At 42.3% G+C, this 10960-nt stretch overlaps 1 protein-coding gene and 1 long non-coding RNA gene across 2 annotated transcripts in view; one reads left to right on the top strand and one right to left on the bottom strand.

Moving 5' to 3' along the window:
- Positions 1 to 10960, bottom strand: part of IQSEC1 (IQ motif and Sec7 domain 1) — a 321727-nt gene that overhangs the window by 232240 nt on the left and 78527 nt on the right. The window lies entirely within an intron of this gene.
- The window catches only part of LOC109311354, a 48355-nt gene continuing 43080 nt past the window's right edge, over positions 5686 to 10960 (top strand). The window contains exon 1 of the long non-coding RNA XR_002101487.1: positions 5686 to 5975. This is a non-coding gene — a long non-coding RNA (uncharacterized LOC109311354). The remainder of the gene's footprint in view (positions 5976 to 10960) is intronic.

The following is a 10960-nucleotide window of genomic DNA, read 5'->3' as shown; positions in this document are numbered from 1 at the left end:
TATAGCCCCTAATGCTAACTGCCCAGTCATGGGATGAATCCCACCACGTTTCTGTTAGCCCTATGACATCTGGGTTTGAACTAGCTATTCTGAGGGTGAGTTCCTCCTGTTTATTCCCCATACTGCGAGCATTGGTATATAGGCATTGGTATATAGGCATTTAAGGCCTTGCAAGACTGTGTGTGCCACCCCCCGCCGTGGCACATGGGGCAGATCATCAGGTCTGACCCCTGGTCCAGGCAGGAAAGAGCGCTGGGGTTAAGTAACCCCAGCCAGCTGCCTATCCAATCTCTTCTTGAACACCTCCTTGAAAATCATTTTTCTTCTAGACATAAAGTTACCAGAACCCACAAATATCAGAAATGCAAGTAAAGGCAAGTAAAAACCGTTTAATTATTGTCTTTGAAAACTGTTCTTTCTTGATTACAAAGACGTTAAAGGGGGGAAAAAACCCTTTTGCCTGTCACTATTTTGACCAATAAAGAATAGTTAAAAATAAAGATGACTGAATCGAGATGGAAATGTTTATGAGAGAAAAAAAAGCAGCAGCACCATGACAACTCACATACTGAAGAACACAGTTTTACTTTTTCCAGATGTGTACAGCCCAAAGAACAAACTATTCACTATTTTCCTCTATTACTTGCAAATGGAACTTTAAGATGCAAGCTGAAAACTATGCGTTACTTTATTATACACCCTTCAATTTATTCTCTGTGGGCTGCGGATCTGCTGATTCAGATGGCTCCAGTCTGCTCTCCTAACCACTAACCCCATCCTTAAGAGTGGGTGAGCATGTGGCACATTACTGAGAAAACTAGTAATTCAAAAGGTAATTGATTTTATTCCAGTCTTGCTATAGCGCATACTGCTGTGTTTTAATACTGGCATGAGTCTGAAAATACAACAATTGACACAAATATTTTAATGGATTATTTTCTATTTGCCTATTTTGGGCACCCAACCTATAGGTACCGATGTACTAGGTAGTACTGGATTTTATGAACACTGTACCTTAACTTGAAAGGTCAGTTTAATATTCTGGGGGGTGAAAGTGTACAACTGAATCCTCTTCCTATAGGAAAGGAAACATAACTGGCAGGAAACACAACTGCTGCTAGAAATTCATGGTGAACATCTATACCAACATTTAGCAATCTCCTATTTTATGAGCCACTCAACCTTTGTGTATTTTATCTTAAGGCCAATGACAAAGGCCACTGCACATGGTATTCCTACTCTGTTACACCGAGACTTACTTGGAATCAGTCTGTAGAGTGCTCTTCTGTGCTGTAAGTATAAGGCCGTAGACAGGAAGTGGGATGCAGAAAGGCCAGAGGTCAGGAACAGGGAGTTATGGGATTGGTGAAGAAGGTGCCTATAGCTCTGGTGAGTTCCACACATGCTGTGGGATGGGATGGGATGGGATGGGATGGGATGGGATGGGACGGGACGGGACAGGGCAGGGCATGACAGCAGCTCTCATTCAGATCAGGAAGTTCAGCAGAGTCTCTGAGGTAAGGTTGGACAGGGGCCAATCTGAGCAGTTTTCAGTACCACTGGCCACGCAAGTTTGGGCTTGAGGGTTGCCCTAAGATTCATCCAACCAGCAGTGTTGATGCAGCCCCTCAGGGAAAAAGCTGTCTTATTTGTCTAATCACTTCCTATTTAATCAGAAGTGGTAGGAGAGGCTCCCTGTGCAGAGGATGGCAGTATTTTCATTGAGGAGTGAGAAAGAACCAGTTCTTCTTCCAGTATTTCTACTTCTCAGTGTCACTCTTTACAATAACACAGCCAAAAATTTCTCCTTGCTTTTTATTCAACAGCACAGTGGTAAATAGAATTCTTTTCTCAGGAACAGCAAAGGAAAAGAGGAAATGTATCTTTTGAGGTTGATGCATTTAACACCTACTTCACAGATGATTTCTGGAGCTATTTTTAGCTATACATTAGAGCCACAGTTTAATGGTGTGGCATTACACAGAGGGAAATTTTACCTATTCATGGTTCCACAATGGCATAGTCACAGGTGGCATGACAGAAACATTGGGGCTTGGAAGGGAAAGTGGATCTTGCATTATCAACAAGATGGAAGGCAGCAGTGGGGGACAAGCAGTAGGGAAGCAGACACTAGGAGAGGCAGTGGGGGTGGGGGAAAGAGGCAGCTGTGTTTCCAGCCCCAGCCCCCCAACCTCAGGGGCAGTGCTAGGGGCGGACTTGGGGGGGGAGGGCTATAGCCACACCAGAATTCAGCTTAACCTCCCCATAGACACTCCTCCCAGTGCTACCCCTGTCCAAGCTCCCTGCCTCCTCCCCAGCCTGCTGCCACCCACCCCACATAGCTGAATTCACCCCGCTCCCACCCACAGAAGTGCAATGCCTTAAGTCCTTAAGTGGGTATTGTTAAAAAAAAGAATAAGTATGTTTGGCCAGAGGATGTATAGCACAGCCCACCCCCACAATTTTCTGTCTAGTCCACCTCAGGCCCCGCCCTGGGAAGAGCTGGTGCTACCCCTGCACAACCTCAACCAGACCTCAAGTTACAGCTGCTGCCTGCTCCCTCACAACCATGTTAAAATGGGGAGGAAAAGCCTCATCTTAGAATTGACTGGATAACGTATTCTGAAGATGGATTTTGTCTATGCTCATTTCCTTCTGTTTGTTAATGGGATCATGAAATAGTTGAGTGTTATGGGTATTCCCTGAATTCCATTTTTTTTTTAAGTTTCATGTTAAGCAGAGTGTTTAGAGATTTCAGTAATTTAGGACTTTCCTTTCACTTTGCTATTGGTAGATTTTCACTTGAATTGATATTGCTAGGGAGTTCGTTCCACTGTAACTGAGAAGAATATGTAAGTTTCATGGTACAGTATATTTTAAACAAGCAGTATGACAGGTTTTGTTATTTTCTAATTATAGTATGACCCAAAGTTACCAAGCAGGACTGGGCATCCATTATGCTATGCCATTGTGCTTAAGCCTAGTCCTACTGATGCTTATGACAGGCACTTAATTCTGCTACTCTCAGAGGCCCCATTTATTTCAATGGGACTACTCCAGGCAGCAAAGTTAAAATATAGGTCAGCATGATGTCTTCCAAGAAGTGATAATAATTCAAAGGTTGGTGTATAATAACCCTAACTAACTTGCATTAAAGTTAATAGTGCTAGGGACAGACATTACACAAACTGGTTTAAGTGATCAGAAACTGGTTTAAACCTGTAACAGAGCAGATGTTCACTGCACATAAACCAGTTGGAAAATGGCTGAAGCCAGTTCGAGATGATCCTGGTTAAATGTAGTATCAGACTTAACTGATTTGGGTTAAACCATTTGATGCAATGTCCATCCCAGACCCTTTGCTGGTTTAAGCTAAACCAGACACACCCAGCATCCTGGCATGCTTTCTGGGCTAGGTGGGGCTCTCTGCTCCACAGCAGGGCTGGCCATTCTCCTCTGCTCCTTGGCTGGAGCTCCAGCACAGACCTGTAGGCACAGCAGGGTCTGCTGGCTTCCCTGTGCCCCCTCTCCTCCTTTCACTGCTTGCTGCTTAAGCAGGGATTCCTTCCTCCTCTCTCCCACAGCACAGACTGTAGCCAGCATGTGGTATGTTAGCTAACACTGTGTAAGGCAGATAGGATAGTGTCCACTTTGGGCTTTTTGGAGGTAATCAACAGCTCAGATGGTAATGTCCCTGCATTCCTTCCTTTGGAAAAGGCAAACAAGGTTCCTTGGGTAAATCTGATATCTTTTATTAGACCTACTAAATAGTTGAAAAAAATTTTCTTAGCAAGCTTTTGAGTTTAAAATCCCTTCACCAGGTTGAGGAGACATCTGCAATTGGTGTGTGCTCTTCTTGGATAGAATAAATAGTAAAGAAGCCAGAGGCTGATATGCATTTTCCTTTGGAAAAAGCTGTTTAAGAGCTTGTAATGAGTGAGGCTTTATTTTCTGATGGGGCATTCAATGCTGATAACAGAGCTGATAAATGATCTGTTATCAAGGAGGCGGAGGGAGGGGACCCCCTTCCTAATCACAATGTCCTGCTGGGGCCTGGCCATGCCCCCCTCAGCTCAGCTCTGTGCAAGGGAAGGGAGGGCTGTACTAGCGCCCCCCCAGCTTCTAGCCTAAGCCATTACAGGCAGGTGCCTGCATTTCAGGGATGCCTGTCTGGTTACAAAACTGGTTTAGCTTAGCCAGGTTAGACTAACCTGCAAAGATTGAATCAATTCAGGCTCAGGCTTTTTGAATGTCTTTAACTGGATTTGCCCCTAATTCGTTAATTTGAAAAACAGTCATTTTCCTTTACAGAGAAAGACATTAACCTTGTCTATACATAAAAATTATATTGCTTGATAGCTTTTCAGTAGACTTAAAGCATTATAACCTTCCTTAGTGTGGACACAGTTACAGGAGTAGAAAGGTGTTTATACCATTAAAGCTTAATTCCTATTCCAGAAGAAATATCTGTTATATTGAAGACAGACATTTTTATGCTGATTAACTACAGCCACAATAGGTGTTGCAATCATTTAGCTATGTTGCTTTAAAATATATATATCAGAAAAATCTATCACAAAACTGGATTAAACATCTGAGGTGATACCTTATATTTCTTATATGTGAACATGCCTCATTTCCTTAAGCAGCTAGTCTCTGGACAGAAGGAAAGAGATGCTGCTACTTGATGGAGATAAACATGAGACAAACAGGGTATTTTAGCTTTTTAACGTTCTAAAAATGGGACCAGGGCAGGAGGACTGCTTAAGAACAGCAAAACAGTAAATTATGAATGCACCACTTTTCCCCCCTTTGAAAAAAAATAAAAGCCTATGAGATTTTTCAAACGGAATATTCCCTTTTCCTTACCCTCTCAGGGGGTCACCAGTGCTACATACATGGAAAAGATGTTTTAACTAGCTACTAAAACAACTAACAACTTCATAAGTAATGCTCCTAGGACTATGCAAAGAGGAACTTTATTTTGCACTGCACTAGCTGTGGCAGCCACAGTGAGCTGCTATATAAATAAAGACTGCTGTAAGCAATTAACCTAATGTTCAACTGAAATATTCTAAATAATAATAAATGTGGTGAAGCAAAGCAAAACAAAACAAACCTGGCTATATAGTGATGAGCATGACTTGAAAGCTGCATTTTAAGTAAAGAATAAAGGACCAACAACCATACTCACAATGCCCAAAGGTTCTTATTTTTCAGTTTCTTTATTATAAGAGCATGTGCTTATGATTTTTCATGTTGAAATGTTGAAAAGCACTTTCCCTTCAGTATTACTGAGGTCAGGGTGAATGTTGTACTATGAAAACTACGGCTCTACACTTAAACACTAATCAGATTAATTTCAGGCAGTCACTTCTTCACTGCCTTCAGTCCTGACTCAGAGGCTCTTTACAAATGATTTTATCTCCTTTGAAACCTCTGTTGAGGATCAATCCCAATTTCCTTAAAATGTAGACCATATTTTGTGGACCTAGGGGATTTGCTGGCAATCAGTATCCCCAAGGAAAAAAATTTTTCAAGTTGCTTTTTCAGTTGTTATGAAAGTTCATGTAGGAATCTAGGCTCTGAACTGTTTCTTTGGCACTATGAATAATTATAGTGTGAAATACAGTAATTATTTAGATTATGTGATTCCTTGTGGAAACTTGCACCACAAAACACAGCATTCAAAATATACAGCCCTACTGCACAAAGAAATTACAGCATGAAAGTAGTAAGCAACTAGCTCTTTTTAAATGTACATTTTTTTTAAATCACTAAGAGGAGACACAATCACCGAGTGTCTTAATTGCTCCATTCCGGGAATGAACTCCGCTGGAATCTACAGCAACTGAGCTTGGCAAGGAAAATGCAGTATGTCAAATATGAACCACCCAAAGAATGTGAGCATTGATACACAGCAGCCACAGCCTGTCGTCATATTTAAACAAGCTGCCTTTTCACATAGCACACAGGTAAGATTTGAGTTTTGTATTAGGGTGGCATGTTTATCATTTCAGCTTTTTATTCTGCAGCCCTATTTCTTTTTCTTAAGCAAATTGATCCTTGTGGTATGCCAAACATGCATGCAGGATTTAAGTAAGCTCCAAAAAAAGGGGCAAATGTTCACAAAAACAAATTTTCGTCTGTGTTCCAACCCTGAACAGCATGTAAAATAAATCGCTAGAGAGAGAGAGAGAGATTCCCAAGGCACCAAAACAGGACAATGCCACTTTTCCTTGCAGCTTTGTTATTGTAACCTTATATTGTTACTGTTATACTAATTCAAAGCTTTGGTTAAAAACGCAGGTAGGAGTCAAAACTAATAATAAGCTTGCCTAGCTCAAAGTTAACTGTACAGTGTAAAGTAGCACAGCTGTTGAGAGAGACCTATTTGTACGACACATGCAACCTTAAAAGACTGATCACAAAATAACTTAATAAAAAGTTTTTACTATACCTGATTGTCCTGACAGAAATACAGTATTTCCACATCAGATTCCACATTGCACTGCCATCTCCCTTCATGACCCTCTCTGAAGCGTTTGTGAAATCAGAGAGATTCCGAGTAACTCAAAGTATAAATAAGTTTAGCAGGCATACAACAAAATATAGTCCAAGGTTCACGCAGCAACCAGGCACTGATTCATGATGGCTAAACGAATCCTCCAACCTCCACTCACTAAACAAACTGTAATTTGCAAAGAGAAGCCAGCCTTTTCATCTGAGGTCTCAAGTTACTTCTTTTTTCATGATTTACAAGAATTGTTGTTTATAGTATTCGCAAATCAGAGAAGATTACTAAAGGCTGTTTAGAGATTAGCTTGCCATCATCACAGAACATTAAGGAAGGAAGGAAAACCTACCTACATAGTACCTAGGAAAAATCAGCCTAGTTTATTCCACTTTAAAAACAGTCTGACTGCAGGGCCCCAGAATATCGCTTACTAGTTCTTACCAAATACACCCTAAATCATATGGTTGAGACTGAATAAACTCCCAGCTGTCTGCAAAATTCCTTACTTGTCTACTGTAATAAACTTTTTAGTGCCAAAAGAAGTAGTGAGTCATTTTCCAAAGCTGTATGTGAACACACAGAGAAAACATGAGGTTATACTGCAAGTTATATTTACAAAAATGGAACAGTAATGTCTGTCAAAAAGGAAAAAAAAAGACTCTCTGTGTGCACAGAATTCTCTTACACTGCTATAAACTCTTGAACTGGGAAAGGCCAATTTGGTTTTATTTTGCATAGCTGCAAATCTAAACACAGCAAGCCTAATTCAAGGGCTAACAATTTCTGACTACTCGGAGGTTTTAGCAGCAGAATTAAATAGTATTATTGATGCATTTTAACAACAAGTTTAAGGGTTTTCCTTGCTGTGTTCTACTGTTGTTTTTAGCACCACAAAAAATGTGGAGAGTTTTGTAGAAATTAAACTTTTACCACATCCTTTGAGGAAGGTATTGTAGGTAAGTATTATTTTTCTTTCACTGATGGGCAAGTCCCATATTGTTCCTGTTTCCTCCACAGGCCACCCAAGTCACTGTTAGAAGTGGGGCTAAAGCAAAAATTTTCCTGTTTCCAAGCTTCATATTCAGCCACTAGGCCACATCATCTCTATGCAGAGTGTTCAAGAGCAAAGTGCTTTGAGATTCTTCTGTATTAAAGACACTAAATAAGGGCTCAGGAACCACTCTAATTAAAGCGCCTGCAGTATCATGTGTATTCAGCATCTCGCATTTCAAAGCAGTGACAGGGGTGCTTCAAAGCTCATTCAATGAGCTTTAGTTAAAAAGTGCCCCACCACCATTGTGAAATGCGGGGACACTGAATACACATGATGCTGAGGCTGGTGGAGTGTGCTAGTTAGCATGTTCCAGCAGACTTGATTAATCAAGTCCTGATTAATCAAGTCTGCTCCAACATGTGCTAATTAGCATGTGTCAGAACAGGTGTTGGCATGTGTGTAGGTCTGCATCATTATAAACTTAGCCTTAATTTAGTTCTTCCTCTATTTCTTAGAGTAATATATATTTTAGGGTGCAATTTTTTTATTGCATAAGGCACAACAGATGCACAATCAAACCAATCTGCCTAATAATTCTTGGTAGTCGCATCAAGTAGCAACTAGTATCCTGAACAATATCCTGTTTCAGTGTCCCTGGAACCAAGACATTCATAGCTCATAAAACAATAAAAAGCTCAAACTAGTCTCTTATGTAATAATCATATACCAGAAAACCTCACTGAATACACTATCATTACACTGCTGCCAAAAGCATCACACACTCAGTAACAGAAACCAGCTATGAAGCTGATTAAATGCAGCCAACACTAAAGCGTGACTATAAAACACATGGCCTACATTGGGCAGATATGCTGAAGGGAACCTACCACAAGGATTGGTTGGTGCAACCCATCTGAGTTAGACCTATGGTAGTGCCCATTAAGTCCCCCTTGCTGCCAAGTCTTTTTCAAGTCATGGTGAACCATGACACTGCATACCTAGAATCCCTCTGTAGCTCCCTCTCTTAGCCTGGCACATATGATTGGTGTGGCCCTGCCCTCTATGAAGGGAAGCTGGACCACACTGCCTTGCGCCTCATCTGCACATACATTTTTGGAGCATTCCAGGACTTGTGACAAAAATGCCTGGGTCGTCATGGGTAGGGGTTAATTAGCACATGGATCCATGCAGGATGGGTATCTCGAGTATACACACATATTGAGTAATGCTTAATTGTGGGGTCACACTAATCAGACGCACTAGGCTGAGAGAGGGTGCAACAGAGGGATTCTGGGTGAAATGTATGCAATGTTGTGGCTCACCACAGCTATACCAGGGAAATATACACTGTATATTAGCAGTACAGCAAGTAATATTCTCATAAATAAATTTTAGATTCCAATTCTTGCCTTTACTACTCTTTGATACAATAATGTACATCACAGGTGACTGTGGCCTTAGGGATTGGTATTAGGACACCTTCGTTCCATTCTCATGCCTGTCATTAATCACAATAAAACTTTGGGTAAATGAAAGGAATTGACTGCCCAGGCAATACGCATTTTGCAGGAAGTGGAATTCTCATCTCGCTCAACCTACCTAAAACCACTTCTGAGATAAGTCCAGACATTCAAAAAAGCTCAAGGCTGGAATGATTCAGTCTTTGCAGGTTAAACTAAGCTGCAAAAGTTGAACCAATAAGCAAATGAACAGACACTTACTTTTGATTTAGGAAATGCAGCCACATGCCTGCAGTGGCTCAGTCCAGAAACTAGAGGGTGCTAGAGCATGGCGCTCTGGTACATAGCCAGCATGGGCTGTATGTTTGCTTTCTCTTCCTGTTGCTTCCAATGTCTCTGGGATTTGCAGTCTACAATCACAGAAGCAGGACTGTACAGGGTCGCTCATCACTTCCTCTTTCTGCTTCCAGGTATTTCTGGGATTTGTAGCCTACAGTCACAGCCACCTCTGTACTTGGGGGGAGAGGCAGGAGGGAGGAAGGGAAATTTAATCCCTCTCTCTGGCCCCAGACCCCAGCAAGGGTTTGCCTGGGAGGACCCGTGAGCTAGCCAGTAAGCCAGCCCTCACTGTCCCATCTAGGCCAACCCTGCTCCCTGGAACGAACAGACAGCCCAGCCCAGCCCAGCCCAGCCCAGCCCAGCAAAATGTTGGGATGCTGGGGGACTATTTTAACTTGAACCAGGAGAGGTTCTGGGCTAGAAGTTTCATAAAACAGTTTGACCTAAATCAGTTAAGACTGGGAATTGTGAATGATGTATGCCCATATTCCTACTGGGACTTTTGAATGATGTATGCTGATACTCCTACTGGGACTGAAAATCTGGAGGTTCCAGGCTAGAAGACGAGGCTGAACTCCTCAATGACTTCTTTGCCTCAGTGTTCCTAAATGAGGGGCAAGACAAGCGTCACAATGAGATTGTAGAGAGGCAGTAGCTGGGTGCCAGACTACCAAGCATTGCCCCTGAGATGTTGCAAAGTCACTTGGAAGGAATGGATGTGTTTAAGTCAGCAGGCCCGGATAAGCTCCATCCAAGGGTACTGAAGACACTGGCACAGCCACTGGCAAGAATATTTGAGCACTCGTGGGCATGGGACCGGTCCTGGAGGACTGGGAAATGTGGTCCCTATTTTCAAGAAGGGGAGGAAGGAGGATCCAGGCAACTACAGGCCAGTCAGTCTCACCTCCATCCTTGGCAAAGTCTTTGAAAAGATTAAGGCTCATTTATGTGAGACCCCAGCAGGAAAAATTACACTGAGGGAAAACCAGCATGGGTTCATAGTAGGTAAATCATGCCTGACTAATCTTGTCTCTTTTTATGACCAGATTACAAAACACCTGGACACAGGAGTAGGGGTTGACATAGTTTACTTAGACTTCAGGAAGGCCTTCAGTACGGTATCCCACCCCATAAAGGTGAACAAGTTAAGAGGCTGTGACTTGGATGATAACAGAGTGAAATGTACTCTGTCCAAGTTTGCGGATGATACAAAACTCCGGGGAGAAGTGGATACACTGGAGGGCAGGGAACAACTACAGGCAGACCTGGACAGGCTGGACAAATGGGCAGAAAACAATAAAATACAATTTAACAAGGAGAAATGCAAAGTGCTGCACCTAGGGAGGAGAAATGTCCAGCACATTTACTGCCTAGGAAATGACCTGCTCGGTAGCACGGAAATGGAAAGGGATCTTGGAGTCCTAGGGGACTCCAAGATGAACATGAGTCGGCAGTGTGACGAAACCATCAGAAAAGCCAATGGCACTTTATCGTGCATCAGCAGATGCATGACAAACAGAACCAAGGAGGTGATACTTCCCCTCTATTAGATGCTGGTCAGACCGCAGTTGGAATACTGCATGCAGTTTTGGGCACCACACTTCAAGAGGGATGTGGATAACCTGGAGAGGGTCCAGAGAAGGGCCACTC

Source organism: Crocodylus porosus, unplaced genomic scaffold (assembly GCF_001723895.1).
Source record: "Crocodylus porosus isolate Cpor-Errol unplaced genomic scaffold, CroPor_comp1, whole genome shotgun sequence".
Classification (NCBI taxonomy): domain Eukaryota; kingdom Metazoa; phylum Chordata; order Crocodylia; family Crocodylidae; genus Crocodylus; species Crocodylus porosus.
Note: the sequence above shows the minus strand (reverse complement) of the source record. Positions and strands in the feature narration are given on the sequence as shown.